The sequence below is a fragment of the Sus scrofa genome, chromosome X (assembly GCF_000003025.6).
Source record: "Sus scrofa isolate TJ Tabasco breed Duroc chromosome X, Sscrofa11.1, whole genome shotgun sequence".
Lineage (NCBI taxonomy): Eukaryota > Metazoa > Chordata > Mammalia > Artiodactyla > Suidae > Sus > Sus scrofa.
The window spans coordinates 109,357,947-109,374,146 of NC_010461.5; the positions used below are offsets into that span (position 1 = coordinate 109,357,947).

Consider the following 16,200-nt stretch of genomic DNA (forward strand, 5'->3'; position numbering starts at 1 on the left):
AGAAGATTGAGTTTGCTGAAGTTTTCAGTGTTTTTTTTGCTTTTTAGGGCCACACCTGTGGCATGTGGAGGTTCCCAGGCTAGGGGTCAAATTGGAGCTACAGCTGCCAGCCTACATCAGAACCACAGCAACTCGGGATCCCAGCCACATCTGCGACCTACACCAGAGCTCACGGCAACACCGGATCCTTAACCCGCTGAGCGAGGCCAGGGATCGAACCTGCGTCCTCATGGATCCTAATTGAGTTTCTTTCCACTGAGCGACAACGGGAGGGTTCCCATTCTTTACTACAGATTCTACCGGCTTGCCTCTCTAAGTGAGGCATACAGGTCGCACTGGGATTTATTCTCATGGCCATCTCCCTGGTGCTATTCAATTCCCCCATCTCACCTTTCAGAATCTCCCCTTTGGGATTAAAAACTGTTGATTAATTACATTTGCTTTGCTCTCCAGGCTTAGAAAATTCAGTATATTTACTTACTGCTTCGACCAGCAGGAAATCAAGAGATTATCTGGAAACAGAATCTTGTTCCTAAAATTTTCCCTAAGTCTGTATCAAAGAAGTAATTCACTTCTTCCAAACTAACCTTTGACCCAGTTTGGCACTACACAAAAATGGCTGATGCTTAATATGGCATTTATCTAGTGCCTCTGACATGCTAGATGTGATCCCTCAGTACAGAAAATGCAAAAGGCTCCGTCTCTGCCCTCTTGAAAATTACAAGATGAACAGACATGGATTTTATGATCCTTCTACAGGCTTTTTCTCGCTCCCTCTCACTATGTATTTTCTGAATTCCTCCACCACCGCCACCCTACAACACTAGAGATCTCTGCGGTCCTCTGACCGTATCTTTTTTTTTTTTTTTTGTCTTTTTTGTCTTTTTTGTCTTTTTTTTTGTTGTTGTTGCTATTTCTTGGGCCGCTCCCGCGGCATATGGAGGTTCCCAGGCTAGGGGTCGAATCGGAGCTGTAGCCACCAGCCTACGCCAGAGCCACAGCAACGCAGGATCCGAGCCGAGTCTGCAACCTACACCACAGCTCACGGCAATGCCGGATCGTTAACCCACTGAGCAAGGGCAGGGACCAAACCCGCAACCTCATGGTTCCTAGTCGGATTCGTTAACCACTGCGCCACGACGGGAACTCCTCTGACCGTATCTTAAAACAACTCAAAAAAGTTCAAAAGACAGGAGAAGAGGTGATACTATCCCAGTCAAATCCACCCAACCCATGCTTCTTACAACTGGGCTGCCTTAGGAGGTGCCTTTGGGCAAAGGGCAGAGATGCACATGCTCAAATACAATCTATACATTGCCAGATACACCATGGCCATTCCTTCTGAAGTCCTTCAAAATTAACAGGAGATATTAGCCTGGACTCAAAGCAGAATCTTGCAACGAGCAAATTCCTTGGGGATCGAGCTCTGCTGCCTTTCTTGGTCAACAAAGCAAAACCCACAAAGCAGAAACTTCTCACACAAACGCTTTAGTTGCTGGGCTTGACAAATCAGGTCACTCAACACTCTAATTTAAAAAACCCTGAAGTTTCCGTCATGACTCGGTGGTTAATGAATGCGACTCGTATCCACAAGGATGTGGGTTCAATCCCTGGCCTCACTCAGTGGGTTAAGGATCTGGCGTGGCCGTGAGCTATGGTACAGGTTGCAGATGTGGCTTGGATCCCATGTTGCTGTGGCTGTGGCGTAGGCCAGCAGCCACAGCACCAACCTGACCCCTAGCCTGGGAACCTCCATATGCCTCGGGTGCAGCCCTAAAAAGACTGCCCCCCCAAAAAAAGAAAAGAGAAAAAAAAAAAAACCCATCTCTCAGACCATGTTCATGCTTTGATTTTTTTCCCTCCAGTCTCTAAATCTAAGTCCGGCCGCTTGATGAGTTTCCTTAACCTCATATTCCAAAAGTCAAGACATCATGGTGCGACCCCATTCAATCTCCACGTCCCCAAGTGACTTGACACTCCAAGCAGTGAATGAATTGAGATACTACCCATTCCTCTCCACCTCCCTCGCAATAATCCCTGTTTGTTCTGGGCTCTGAAACTCCGATTTAATTTGAGGGGAAATGCAAGGTATCAATTAGGAAATTCTTCAGCTGGGCTGCCATTGCCGGCCACCTACCATTTTCCTCTGGCTTCTTTGAAGTACCCCAGAGAAGGGGCAACATAGCAGGGCAGACCTTGGGCAGTAAAGTAACAGATTAACGTGATCACTTATTCATGACGCACACCAAAATTTACACAGAAAAGAGAAAGGTGATTGTCCTTGCCAGCAAGTGACAAGGAAGACAGAAACCCGTCATTGGCTCTGCATTCAAGTCCCTACAGGCCTATTCGGTTCCTGACCATCCTCGCACACAGCCCTGCCAGATCCGAGTCCCCTTAAGTCACCCCAGGGCCACAGAGGTAGATCTGAATGTTCCAGGAAGCAACTAGCACATTGGAGGGCAGATAACCAAGAATAAAGGGGTTGCTCTGGGTGGGGATGAAAGGAGAGGAGCCATTCGGATTTGCGCCCCTAAGAAGCAAGGAAGACTGCTGCCAGAGGGCCAACTGTGGAGTCACTATGGAATGGTGTTACCTGGTCCAGGACCTCAGAGAGACAGCAGCGCATCAGCATCTGGCGGGCTGAGAAGCCGGAGACCTGATGCGCACACATTCAAAGCATCAGACCGCCTTCCATAGCCTGGAGCAATGGGGAAGTAGGTACCTGTTTCACGATTTCCATATCCAACTGGCCTTCCATCAATCTTTCGGGTCAGGGGCCAACTACTCGCTCATAAAGCAACTGAACGGGGCAGAGAGCGGACCCCAAAGAAGGGCCAGCTACTCCTCCAGTCCCAGAATGCGACCCTGCAGCTACTTCAGGAGGAAGCAAGAACCACCAGAGACAGTGAGGTTCAATCTGTCTCGGAGACACATGACGAGCTGAACAGAAATGGGCCTGAGGAGAGAGAAAGGAAGGAAGCCGGGATACGACCCAGGGCTGAGGAGTGGGAGGGCCACCTAAAGCTGAGGCTAGTGGCCATCTGGCACCAGGGCCCCAAGGTCACGGTGCCTCCCCTCAAACAGTGGGACGTATTTTTCTCTCGAGTTTCACTACCCGGCGCCTACAGAAGGCACACAGCCTTACGACTGCAATTATTGCCTATAATTATTGTGAAAAGTCTTTGATGTGATAGCAAAAATTATTAAAACGGCCCTTCTTAGAAAAGGAAGGCCATAAATACACAGCCTGCTTTGGAAAATGCAGGGACCCAATTTCGCCCCAGGACTGTGTGCCAGAAAAGAGTCCCTCAGGTTCATAGGCTTGTCTTCGGTTTCTCCCCTTGAAGATGTTTTATCCCATGTGAAAGATGAATAATGGTATGCGGTGCAGGATCTATTTTAAGAATATACTCAGAGATACTTCAAAGGGGAAAAACAAAAAAAACAAAAAACGAGAGTAATCTTCTCTTTGCCAACACACATATGTTGGCACAAGCTCCTAGTTCTTCCGGACCCCACAGGAACCCACTAAAACTGTCTCTGAGAATGAGAACAAGGGACGTGACACGTCCATCGTGTGTGTTAAAGATGACGAGTGGGTGGTGCCCTATGAATCTTGTTCCATTAGTAAACATTTCAGGGTCCTTAAAGGAATAAAGAATAGCTCACATTGTCCTCGTTGGCCTTGATAATATAGTTACCGGGCAAGGTCACATGTTAAAAACAAATCGACCTCATCTTCTGTTGTAACGGGCATAATCCCAAATTATAGCCCGTATCACAGGAGCACATGCATTATTACCACAGGGCAAGACTGTAAATCATATTCTGGAATCAGTTTCAAGGGAAAGGAGAAAGGCCATCTCCAAACGGAAGCAAAACTCAGTGTCTGTGGAGTTCCTGTCGTGGCTCAGTGGTTAATGAATCCGACTAGGAACCATGAGGTTGTGGGTTCGATCCCTGCCCTTGCTCAGTGGGTTAACGATCCAGCCTTGCCGTGAGCTGTGGTGTAGGTCGCAGACACGGCTCGGATCCCGAGTTGCTGTGGCTGTGCTGTAGGCTGGCGGCTACAGCTCCGATTCGACCCCTAGCCTGGGAACCTCCAATGCTGCGGGAGCGGCCCTAGAAAAGGCAAAAAGACCAAAAAAAAAAAAAAAACACAAAACAAAATCCTGCATCCGCATGGATGCTACTTGGGTTTGTAACCCCTCTGAGCCACAACAGGAACTCCCCATTTAACTTTATTTAGCCAAGAAACACAAACTGTCCCTTGGTAAAAATTCAGGCTACAGCAATTATCACTTTGGGGTCACAGGCTAGAGAAATGGCTTTCATTGGCAGATTAATGAAAAACACAATAATAAAGGCTGACTCACAGGAAGTTGCCATGATTTCAGGTCAAAAGGTGAAATATCAGCCACAGCACCTGGTCCAGCCTAATATTTGAGGAATCAACTTTGCATCAACATCTGAGTATTTCTATATATAAACTGCGTGTTTCTATATATAAACTGAGTATTTCTATGTATAATAAAATCATCTGCATTCTAGAACTCCTGCACTTGGAAGATTGAAATAAGACACTCCTATTTACTTACTTAAACATGCATCTCATTTTTTAAAAAATAGGCATGCTGAGAGTACAGACTCGGTCAATGGCACTATCCAGACAAATGATCAGTTCTTTCCTAAGAGCCAATCATTTTGTTGAAAGTAGTCTCTGCTCTATAAAATAAAGGTGGATGATTCAGAAATTTAGAGTATCTAAGGATAAATGTGTGTAAAAAAAAAAAAAAGAAAGAAAAGAAAACCCACCCTGAGATGAAGGGAGTTTGTTCCCTATCACATCAAAGGAACGGAGAACAAAGATGGAAATGACAGCTCCCTGCACAATTGTGATGCATTTAAGTGCTGACTTTTTGATGTTGCTGATGAGAGTATATCGACCTCAGAGCGTCTGTCAATTTATCACCTGATCACCTCCTTCTACTCTCTTTATTTCTTGAATACTTCTGTCAAATAGGTCTTTCCTCTGCTAGGTTTTCAACGGGGGCTGTAGATTTCCCTGTCTCGCCCCCTTACAACTTTGTGGAAGATTTAGGGACAGGAGTGAGAAAAGGAAAACCCATCATCGTCCTTCTGACCTGCCGAGATGTGCAGCCAAGGTTTGGAGAGATGAAAAATGCTTCCCGAACAAACGTTTCTCCGGGGTGGGGCGGGGGAGAGCAGGGGTCTCAGAGCCCCTGGCCTTGGTCCTGAGGAGGATATAGAAAGAACTGAGGCGCCAAGGAAGTGGAGAGCGGGCTGGTAACGGGGATCACAGCTCTCGGAGATTCAACGACAGGCTGGAGAGGGACCGGAAAGTTCAAAGCGCAGTGCATGGAGTTTTCCCACTTTATTTTATTTTTTGTCTTTTTTAGGGCTGTACTCGCCACATAGGGAGGTTCCCAGGCTATGTGGGTCGAATTGGAGCTGCAGTCCCGGCCACCACCACAGCCACAGCCACGCCAGATCTGAGCCACATCGTCGACCTACACCACAGCTCACGGCCACGCCGGATCCTGAACCCACTGAGCGAGGCCAGGGATCGAACCCGCACCCTCATGGTTCCTAGTCAGATGCGTTTCCACTGCGCCACGACGGGAACTCCCGAGTTGGCCCATTTTAGAGTAAGAAGCTATGCCCAAACCAAGCATTACCGAGAGAGGAAAAAAAAGGTTCAAAAAGTAAACACCATGCAAGATGCCTGGAGACTGGCTTGAAAGCAGGGGGTGGGAGACCTCTGCCGAGTGTTATTTTGGTTTTGAAGAGAAGACTGGGGAGAGCGAAGAGAACCACCAGCATGGCTAAAAGGCCAGAGGAAAAACAAGTGGAGGTATCTTTGATGAATAAAAAACTAGTCCCAGCCCGGGTATAGAGGAAAACCCACGGTCACAGCAGGTCAGACCCAAAATAACAATCAGGCAGGAGCAACTTGCAAGAGATTGCAAAGGCAACAGAGGAAGAGGCTCTTTCTATCAAAAGGGGAAAGCCACTCAGGGCATCGCAGGAGCCTCGCACACCTGAACCAGAACACTGAACTCGGCAGGTCAGAGGTACTAGATCAAATAGTGCTAAACACGATGCTCGGCATCGAATCACAAACCAGGAGTAAGTAGATCAATCACTGGGACCAGATGGCCTCCACCAGCCAGCTTGGAAGCAACTCAAGGGTGAAATTGTTCTGGCCAACATGTGTAGGCCGGTCTTTACAAACAGCCACTGTGCCCGAGAGCCTGGTGCTTGTCCGCGAGATTCCTATTCAGAGCGAGGGTTCCAGAAGGGACGCTGAGAAGTTAAGACCCAGTGGGACTTATGTCCGTATCAAGCAGGCTGGGCAGCTCTACACTAAAGGGGACATCACTGCAGATTGTCAAAAATAAAGGTGCGGGAGGAGAGAAAACACCCAGGATTTTAGCCAAGGAGAAAATTCCCGTTCGTCTAATAAGCCCGAGCTGGTGGGCTGCTGATGCAAAGAGAACATGCATGTGAGTAAACAGGACCCTGAATATATACTTTACGGAGGGTGCTAGAAACCTAAGCGTGATCACGTCCCCCTGCTACTGTGTACTGGCAGGGAATCCTAAAAGATACCAAAGAGATAAGCAAAACTCCAAAGTGAGATAAAAAGAAGTGAAGAGAGGCGGAGGAGACAAAGGAGAATAAATTGAGGTTCCGGGTGGAAAGATGGGAATCTTATGTCTTTCAAGCGCGCACATGGGGAGGCTTTAAAAGTCGTCTTTTTATGGACTCCTGACATATTGAACTTATTCAAAAAAACAACCCGAGAGGCATAGCAATCGCTCACTTACACATTGCTTCAACTTTTGAGACAACCCAATGAGCAAGGGAAGCCTTGGTTTAATAGGAAAAAAGAGAGAGAGAAAGAAAGAAAAAAGAGACCTTCAAAGACTGTGAAATTTACTGTAAAATACTGGAGCCCCCCCTCTGGGACACAGCCTTTATTTTGCACACAAATACTCCAGTTGCATATTTAACCACCTCTGCTGTCTGATTTCTAGCCATGCGGTTCTGCCCTGGGTTAAAAGGGACAAAGCGTGAACCCAAATCAATGACAGCTCAAGTGACAGCTGAAAAGGGAGGCAGAAGCAACAGAGGCAGAACAGTCTGGGGCCATTTCGCTCGGGGGCAGAGAGTTCTTCATACTTCACAAAGCCCTAAGGGCATCACTGCGGCAGAGGGGCACTTAGGAAATGATTTTCGTAATGATCCTGGGTCTTCCTTAACTAATTAACTATGGTTTCTAGTATCCTGTTTAATTAGGAGAATAAATATTTCAGAAATATTTTCAGAGCTGTTTGGAACACTTTGCAACGTTTGCTACGCACAAGAACAATGATCTCGAAACAACTGTTACTCAAAATTTTGCCTTTTCAGATGAAGCAGGACACCGGACACATAACAGGTTAATGCCACAGGTTTAAGGCCAACAGTGGTTAGAGGTTGCGACTCAAGAGCTTCACGAAAGTTCTAGATGTATTCAGAGAGAGTAAGCCAGTGGGGTGATTTATTAAGGAAAACGGGCTTGTTTTGTATATATTCAGATCCTTAGATTTTCTGTGCCCCCAAAGGATATCTCTTTTCCTTCCACCTGGGCATGGTGTCCTTGCCACCTCCACAGCTGACCAGAGAGCTGGCACAGGTGCTAATGTTGTTTTTGCTCTCAAAGACCATCAAACAGGCGTTCCCGTCATGGCAAAGCAGAAACCAATCCGACTAAGAACTGTGAGGTTGCAGGTTCAATCCCTGGCCTCGCTCCGTGGGTTAAGGATCCGGCGTTGCCAGGATCTGTGGTGTAGGTCGCAGACACGGCTTGGATCTAGCGTTGCTGTGGCTGTGGTGTAGGTCAGCGGCTACAGCTCCGACTCAACCCCTAGCCTGGGAACCTCCGAATGCCACGAATGCCGCCCTAGAAAAACCGCCCCCCCCCCAAAAAAAAGGACCATCAAACAGCTGATTCATACCAAAGATATTAATCCCAGAAGATTTAGAAGAAGAAAGTTAAGGAAGCATGAACAGAAGGTTTATTTCTCAGAACGGGCTTGTTTACCCCTTCAAACACATTCTTTTCCATTTGGGAAGAAAGACTCTGCAAACTGTACTTCATTTTTTATTTCTCTCAAGACGACTTGGTCCTGGTGAAGAAAACACATTTGAAATGTCCAAGGAGAAAGCAAAAATAAGATGCTTTAAGTAAAGCCAATTTTCAAACCATATGCCTTAGAACAAGCCACTGTACACACCAGAAAAGTACCACTGCTGTTCCAACATGCTGCAGGAAAATGAAAGAAAATCTGAGTACTATCAAAGACCAAAAATAACCAAGGCTTCTGGAAAACAAAATGGCATAAATTCTATCATTCATTCATTCATTCATTCATTCACGTTAGTGGTTCCCCAAAGCCAAAGTTGCTCATCTCTCACAAAAGAGAACAAGTGACAAGGCAGGACTCTGAGTAAGGAAAAGACCCGCCCCCTCAACAAATTAAATACAATCATGGAAACAAAAACATGCAATTAAAAAAGACCCCCGCATCTATTTACCCCAAGCTCCCAGTCCCTCCCCCTCCCCCCTGGCAACCACACGTCTATTCTCCAAGCCCATGACTTTTTTTTCTGTGGAAAGGTTCATTTGTGCTGTATATTAGATTCCAGATACGAGTAATATCATATGGTATTTGTCTCTCTCTCTCTGACTTATTTCACTCAGGATGAGAGTATCCAGGAGGAAAAAAAAAATGTATTGGGGAAATTAAAAAAAAATTATTGGAGGAGAAAGGATTTTTTTTTGCTGAAAAATAAAAGTCAGGAAAACCAAAACCAAATCAAATCAAACCAAAACAACAACAAAACCTGCAAGAGAACGGACAGAGAAGGAAGCAGCAGGAGAAAAGAGTAGCTCACCAGTCCTCATTCTAAAAGTGCCAGGCTACCAAATGTCACCTGCCACATTTGTACCCCACACGTAACACAAACACAATACAAATGTTCTACATTTTTAAGGACAAGTTAAGAACCATTTAAAATGGCCCTGATTTGGAGACTGACCTTTAATATAAACCCATCACCGCTCCTAGGCTCCTAGGGCATTTTATAAATGGACACGTGTGTGGGTCATAGATGGCACTTAGCACTGATATTCAGAGATCATTTCCTTAGAACAATGCCCTCTTAACACTTCCTACTTCTTTAGCAGGATCAGACACTAAAAGCGCCCGAGTTAATGCCTTGCTAAAGAAGGGATAAAAAGCTTACTTGCTGCCAGAATTTCTGAGAGGAACAAACACCCTCTGTGAGGGATGTCCTGAAAACAGCCCTCTGTGATGGCTCACACCATCTTTATTCCATGAAAACCTGCACAATGATGAGTTTTCAGTAAAAAGCTTGTAAACGCCTTGCTTCCTCTCGGAGCGATGAATGGGTGTGGCTGTGGGTCTCGTCCCCCTCCAGCTCCCATCTCCCACCACGAACACCAGGTAAGCCAAGTCAGGCTCAGGGCAGGAGGGGAGGGGGCAGGGACTACGGTTCCTTTTGGTAAAACAAATGGGGGTGATGGGAGTTCCTGCTGTGGCACAGTAGGTTAAGAATCTGACTGCAGGAGCTCTGGCCAAGACAGAGGTGCGGGTTCGATCCCCGGCTGGAAGTTCCCCATGTCACAGGTGTGGCCATAAAAACAAACAAATGGGGGTGATGGATTGCTGTTCGGACGGAAGGCTGAGGCATAGCTGAGGGCTGGGAATGCCGTTAAAGAGAGGCCAAGGGGGGCCGGGGTAAATCATTGTCGGTACCCGGCCTGGATCAGTAACAGGAATTAAACCCACATGCACGTCCCAGGCCAAGGGTCTGAGAAATAATGTTTGGTTTTGAAACATACGGCTCTGCTATAGGCTGCCTCCACACACCCCCGCTCACCTGTTGAAACCTGATCCCCAAAGCGATGGTACCTGGAGGCAGGGCCTCTTTGGGAAGTCATTAGGTCATGAGGGTGCTGCTCTCTTAAGTGGGATTAGTGCCCCAATTAAAAAAGAAAAATCCGGAGTTCCCGTCGTCGTGGCGCAGTGGTTAACAAATCCGACTAGGAACCATGAGGTTGTGGGTTCGATCCCTGGTCTTGCTCAGTGGGTTAACGATCCAGTGTTGCCGTGAGCTGTGGTGTAGGTCGCAGATGCGGCTCGGATCCTGCGTTGCTGTGGCTGTGGTGTAGGCCGGCGGCTACAGCTCCGATTAGACCCCTAGCCTGGGAACCTTCATATGCCATGGGAGGGCCCAAGAAATAGCAAAAAGACAAAAAAAAAAGAAAAAGAAAAAGAAAAATCCCAGAGCTCTCATCACACATTGACTCAGCTGGCACCTTGACCTTGGACTAAGACAAGCTCCTTTTTCTTTCATCCTTCCCCAGACTCGCTCCATCCTTTTTTATGGAAACGATATGCTATTTTCTCCACTGCTCACCTCACAACATCAGCCTGCATTCTCTGAGGATGCAAAACAGTGAAATAAGGTTGCAGGTTAAGTAAATACTATCAAAGTTTCCAATCACTACGAACCGGAAGGGCGTTATGACGTTGGGGTCTCATTTCCTCAGTCTATACAAGAGAAAACGGAGTTCCCGGAAAATGTGGATGAACTTGGCCAAGGTGGCACGACTTACTTGGTTAGGGCTAGAACTCTGGACTCCTGTTGTCCAGCTGGTAATTCTCCTACCCCATCAGTCGGGCGAACCCTGACATTAACCACAGGAGAGCTGGACATCAGAAATGACACCAACTGGGAGTGCCCGTCGTGGCTCAGTGGTTAACGAATCCAAATACATGAGGTTGCAGGTTCGATCCCTGGCCTTGCTCAGTGGGTTATGGATCTGATGTTGCCGTGAGCTATGGTGTAGGTCGCAGACACGGCTCGGATCCCAGCCGTTGCTGTGGCTGTGGCTGTGGCCGGCGGCTATAGCTCCAATTAGACCCCTAGTAGCCTGGGAACCTCCATATGCCGCGAGAGCAGCCCTAGAAATGGCAAAAAGACAAAAAGACAAAAAAGACAAAAAAGAAATGACATTAACTGCTTTCCTCTCCCACCCCCAACTTCTGGACATCCAAATATAATTCACACACCATACACTTCACCTGCTTAAAGTGTCCGAGTAGGAATTCCCTGGTGGCCTAGCAGTTAAGGATTTGCTACTGTCACCCACGTGGCTCAGATTCAATCCTTGGCCCAGGAACTTCCGCAAGCTGAGAACGTGGCAAAAAGATAAAAAAAAATGAATGAATAAATAAAGTGTACAATTCAGTGGGTTTGGGAATGTTCAGAGTTTGCAACCATCAGCACTAATTCCGAAACATTTCCCTCACCTCAAAAAAATTTCTTTTTTTTTTTCTTTTTTGCCCACACCCACAGCATATGGAAGTTCCCGGGCCATGGATCGAATCCAACACCACATCCTTGACCCACCGCACCAGGCTGGGGTTTGAACCAGCAACGCCACAGAGACAAGCTGGATCATTAACTAACTACACCACAGCAGGAGCTCCATATTTCATCTATTTTTATTTTTATTTCGTGGCCACATCTGTGGCAGGCTGAAGTTCCCAGGTCGGGGATGGAACTCATGCTACGGCCGGGGACAATGCCGGATCCTTAACCTGCTGAATCACCAAGGGAACTTCCACTAGAAATTCCATATTTAATATCAGATTTTTATTTTGATACTGGAGAGAAACATTTATAGGAACCTGTGTTTACAACACTAAAATCTCAATTTGGCTTTTCTTTTTTTTCTGCCCAAAGGGTTTCAATTCTCTTAGGAAACTGCTGGGTCAGACAGGACAAAATGTTTGTCAAATGCCACCCACGGACGTCTTGGACCGAAGAATTCCATCTGAAATGGCCTCACATACAAGCTTAACACAAGTTATTGGTCTGGCCACCAGAAACAACAATGACATTTAAATTGGGAGTGATGACCAAAACAAAACAAACTCCAAAACACGGGTTTTAATCCCTCAAATAAGAAAACACTTAAATATAGTCACTGCTTCCTGTTTTCATCCTAAAATGCAGCCAAGGCGTTCCGAACTCCAACACACACACACAATTGTAAAAGTGGAATGGAATAGTAAATACGATTCGGACACCCCCTCCTTTCTGTAGCAACTCTCCTATGAATTACAGCTTTCAGAAAGGGGAGAATGAATACATCAGCCAACTTTCCGGATCAGAACACAACACATTAGCCCAAAGATAGCCAGATATGAATGCTGTTGAAACATCTAAGAATATCCACGGTTTCTACCACAGCTCCAAAATGAGTAACCGAGAAATTTAAGACAAGTCGCATTCTCCAACAAGATCCCCCGATGCAAACATTATCACCTCATTTAGGAGAATGGCTTGGCTGGGTACAACGTCATTCGTGTCAAAGAGGGTTGGTTGGGGCAGCAACTGGCCTTTCAGTAGAGAGTCACAGAGTTTGTTGATTTATCTGCATTCTGAAAATTCTTTTTGTTCATTACCCAGGCTGCTGGGCAGAGCATTTTCCCTGATCTCCGCTGCAGAATTTTAGCCCCAAAGCCAAATCAGGTACTTTTTTTTTTTTTTAACAACCTCCCCAATTTCTTTTCCTTTAAGGTTGCATTCCATTTCAACTATAGTTTTGGGGGCCAGCCGTGGACTCACCCTATAGTTTCCACCGAGTTTGTAGAATTTCACCTTTGTATCCCCATGTCATCAGTCTTTCACCGCTACCATGCTGGCTCTACCTGTATCCCTACCAGCTACCTTTTCTTTCTTTTGTCACTCAATGAGCATTTAGTGGCTATCTAGTATATGCCAGCATGGTGACAGAGCCTGAGGATAAAAAGGAGCTCGAAGTCTACCATGAATTACTGCACAACTCACCCCCACCCCCCGCCACTGCCATGGGCATCCCCGTCACTACCATAACCTACCCACCTTCCATGTCAAAACGGTCTGTTTGAGAGGCTGCTGAATCTGAGATCTGGCTGTCTTGACGCCCCCAGTTCCCAGAAGACCCTCTGACGACCACACTCAAATTACTCAATTCTTTATTTTGATGCGGAATATGAACATTAATAGGGATCTCTTCAGAACTTCTGTCCTCACGTCATACACCAAAGTTAGAATGATTTTATTTCAAAGGTCTTCCAAACGTACAGACTGCATTTTCTTTTCTTGTCAGAAAAGGAAACAAGCCTGTTAAAACCTGCAAATATGCACTATTTTCTGCATTACTCATCTTTCCTAAATAGTTGCAGCTGTTTGCATGCTGTTCTCTGCAAAAGATGGAGCAACATCCTGTACTGAGTGTTAGGTTAGAGGGCATCCTTTCTAGACAGCAAGATCAGAAAAGGCAAACGATTGGCTGATGAGATGGTAATAGGCGATCCCTCAAGAGATGGACAGAAAGGATATAATAGGATAGCCGGACATCCACGAGCCCGCCAAGTGTTCACGTGCTATCAGAGCAGCCTTCTCAAGTCCTTATCAGCTGCATGCATTTCAGGTCAGAAGTATGTCATGAAGGCACGAATCAGCTATGCACGCAGATGATTCACGTTTAAAGCATTTCAGATCATAATATCAAGTTCCAAGCCCAAAGCTCCAAATGCCATCAGTCCTTTAAAGCACACGCACACATGTTTTCAATGGTTCAGTTCAGCGGTTCCCAAGCTCTCGGTCTGAGAGGTATTTCCAAACATCTATGGATTTCTAGGGCTGCCACGTGCTTTCTGCCCACTGAATACTGTCCCACTTAAGAGAACTCACGATGGCCTTCTCTAGCCTGAGCACGGCTGCGCATGACGCGGCAGGGGATAAAACGTTCCTTGCCAGTTCACGAGACTGTGTGGGCAGGAAACGTGGCAGGCCAACCTCCGTGAGCTCCTGCACGAGACAAATGATCAACATGATTTATTTAGGCGAGGATGGTGAGCCCTTCTCACTGGGAACTCAAACGGTCACATGGATGACACCAAACCAATATTCCATTGAGGCCAAAAACAGAGAGGGGAGTTCCCGTCGTGGCGCAGTGGTTAACGAATCCGACTAGGAACCAAGAGGTTGCGGGTTCGGTCCCTGCCCTTGCTTGGTGGGTTAACAATCCGGCGTTGCCGTGAGCTGCGGTGTAGGTTGCAGACGCGGCTCGGATCCCGTGTTGCTGTGGCTCTGGCGTAGGCTGGTGGCTACAGCTCCGATTCGACCCCCAGCCTGGGAACCTCCATATGCCGTGGGAGCGGCCCAAGAAATGGCAAAAAGACAAAAACAGAGAGGGAGTGACGGAGAAGAGGCAGAGGAGCCCTGGTCCTCGAGCAGACTCTGCCGCAGGGCCGCTGGGGTGATGTGGTCTCAATGACTCATCTGTGAATGATCTCTCACCCGTCCCCTCTGGCTCCAGCATTCATAGGAGCTCTTAAGATCTTATGCTCCATGATTCTGTTCTCAGCGACACCCAGGACCTCTGGTGGAGGCAGAGCTGACAAGCATCAGCCCCCAAATGAGCTCCTCCTCAGGTGTTCGTTCCTCCAGCAGCCAATGGTTTATTTCACTCACCTGAGTGTTGCAAGAGCCACAGCCCTGGCGGAACTGTTCTCCGTAAATCTTGGGTGAATAGGAGGGCTGCAAAGGGCCTTCAGAGCAACAGTGTGGACAAAAGCGCTCATCTCGTAGTCAATGGAGGTTGACTAAAGAGCCTCCTGAGCATTTCGGATTCCTTCTGCAGGCTACTCCTCCTCTTCCTAAATCCGCCTCTTTGGGCTCAATGGCAACTACTAATTCTGCATTTAGGAGCAGGTAACACGGAGTAGGCTGCATTCTTATAATTCTGAGACTAAAGTTCTGTCTACCTCTGTGCAGTGGTTCCGTCTGTACATCCCAGTGTATGAATGCCAAAAGCTGGAACCAGCAGACTTTTCAGTCCATTACGACTGCAAGGCTGGAAGCCTGCCAAGGCTAATGGGGAGAGGGGGGTATGCTAAAGGTAATCAGCGGGGTCCCTTTGCAGACTTTGGCTTTGGGAGCCAATTTTTAACTTCTACCACCGACAAACAGAGTATGATTCCCCTTCTATCAAAGGGTAAAGGACGGAGAAGCAGTAACAAATTGAATATCAATCGAGTGAAGCAAAAATTCTTCCAGGGCCACTTCCAGACTATGCTACTCTCAGTGCCAGCCTAGCAGGACAGAGGTAAGTGGCTGGACCAACTCCATGAACTGTATGCAGGCAAAGTACTTAACCTTTGCGGGCGGAGGGGGAAGGGACGGGACGACGACTCAGATTCCCCTGTAGGCTACCTTCAGCTCTAATGTACTATGGTCTATCTCTATGTAATTTTCATTTAAAAGAGTCCAGGGAAAACCACTTGCAATTGAGTTTGGTAATAAAATGATGAGAAATCGTACTCTCATCACCACGGAAACCAAGCCTCAGCATGATGAACATCACCTGTTCCCATCACCATCGAGGTCCGCACGTGAAGCTCCATTTATACCTGTGGGGTGCCCGTTGAGATGGTCTGATTCTGGACTTATGGAGCTTTTCAAACCGTGGGATCCATGGTTCTATCCTAGCTACTTGCCCTGGTTTCTCTGGCATGGCGCTCTCTGAACCAGACTGCGTAAGCGGCACGCACCCACTGCTGCAAGGCGATGGAGTTCTCCCAACCCAGATATTCTACTGGTAGGTAGCTTTGAACTCTCCGAGCCACTTCTGCCCAAATAACTAAAGCGTTCCTGGGGGCCCATCCGGCCCGACTTAAAGCTTCCCCAGAGGGCCTGCCACTCAAGGCTCCAGTTTTAAAACACTGCCCTGGAAAAGGAGTGACCCACCCCGGTGCCCCAGAACTAAAAATAGTCCTGCAGGCCTGTGGGCTGCCCAGTCCCCGGCCTCCTACCTCCCACTACACTTAGGTTGCACATTCTTGTCCGGGAACTCTCCGCATTCTCAACCTCATCCTGCTCAGGGTAACGGCTGGTGAGGAAGAAGCCATACTTCCTTCTTGCATGCACGGCGAGCAGTGCTGCTCCGGAGGCATTCTCCCTTTCCCCAGAAGGATTTCTGGCTTGTTAGCTCAGAGAGAAAAATAACGACAGAGGGATTAAGATTATCAGTGGAGGGGTCAGCCC

The 16,200-nt window shown here is 47.2% G+C and overlaps 1 protein-coding gene and 1 long non-coding RNA gene across 2 annotated transcripts in view; one reads left to right on the forward strand and one right to left on the reverse strand.

Moving 5' to 3' along the window:
• GPC4 (glypican 4) overlaps nucleotides 1–16,200 on the reverse strand; it is a 115,459-nt gene that overhangs the window by 51,458 nt on the left and 47,801 nt on the right. The gene's annotated exons all lie outside the window — the stretch shown is intronic.
• Nucleotides 14,324–15,754, forward strand: LOC110257654. Its single transcript, XR_002340563.1, has 2 exons — nucleotides 14,324–14,868; nucleotides 15,151–15,754. It is a non-coding gene; the product is annotated as an uncharacterized LOC110257654 (long non-coding RNA).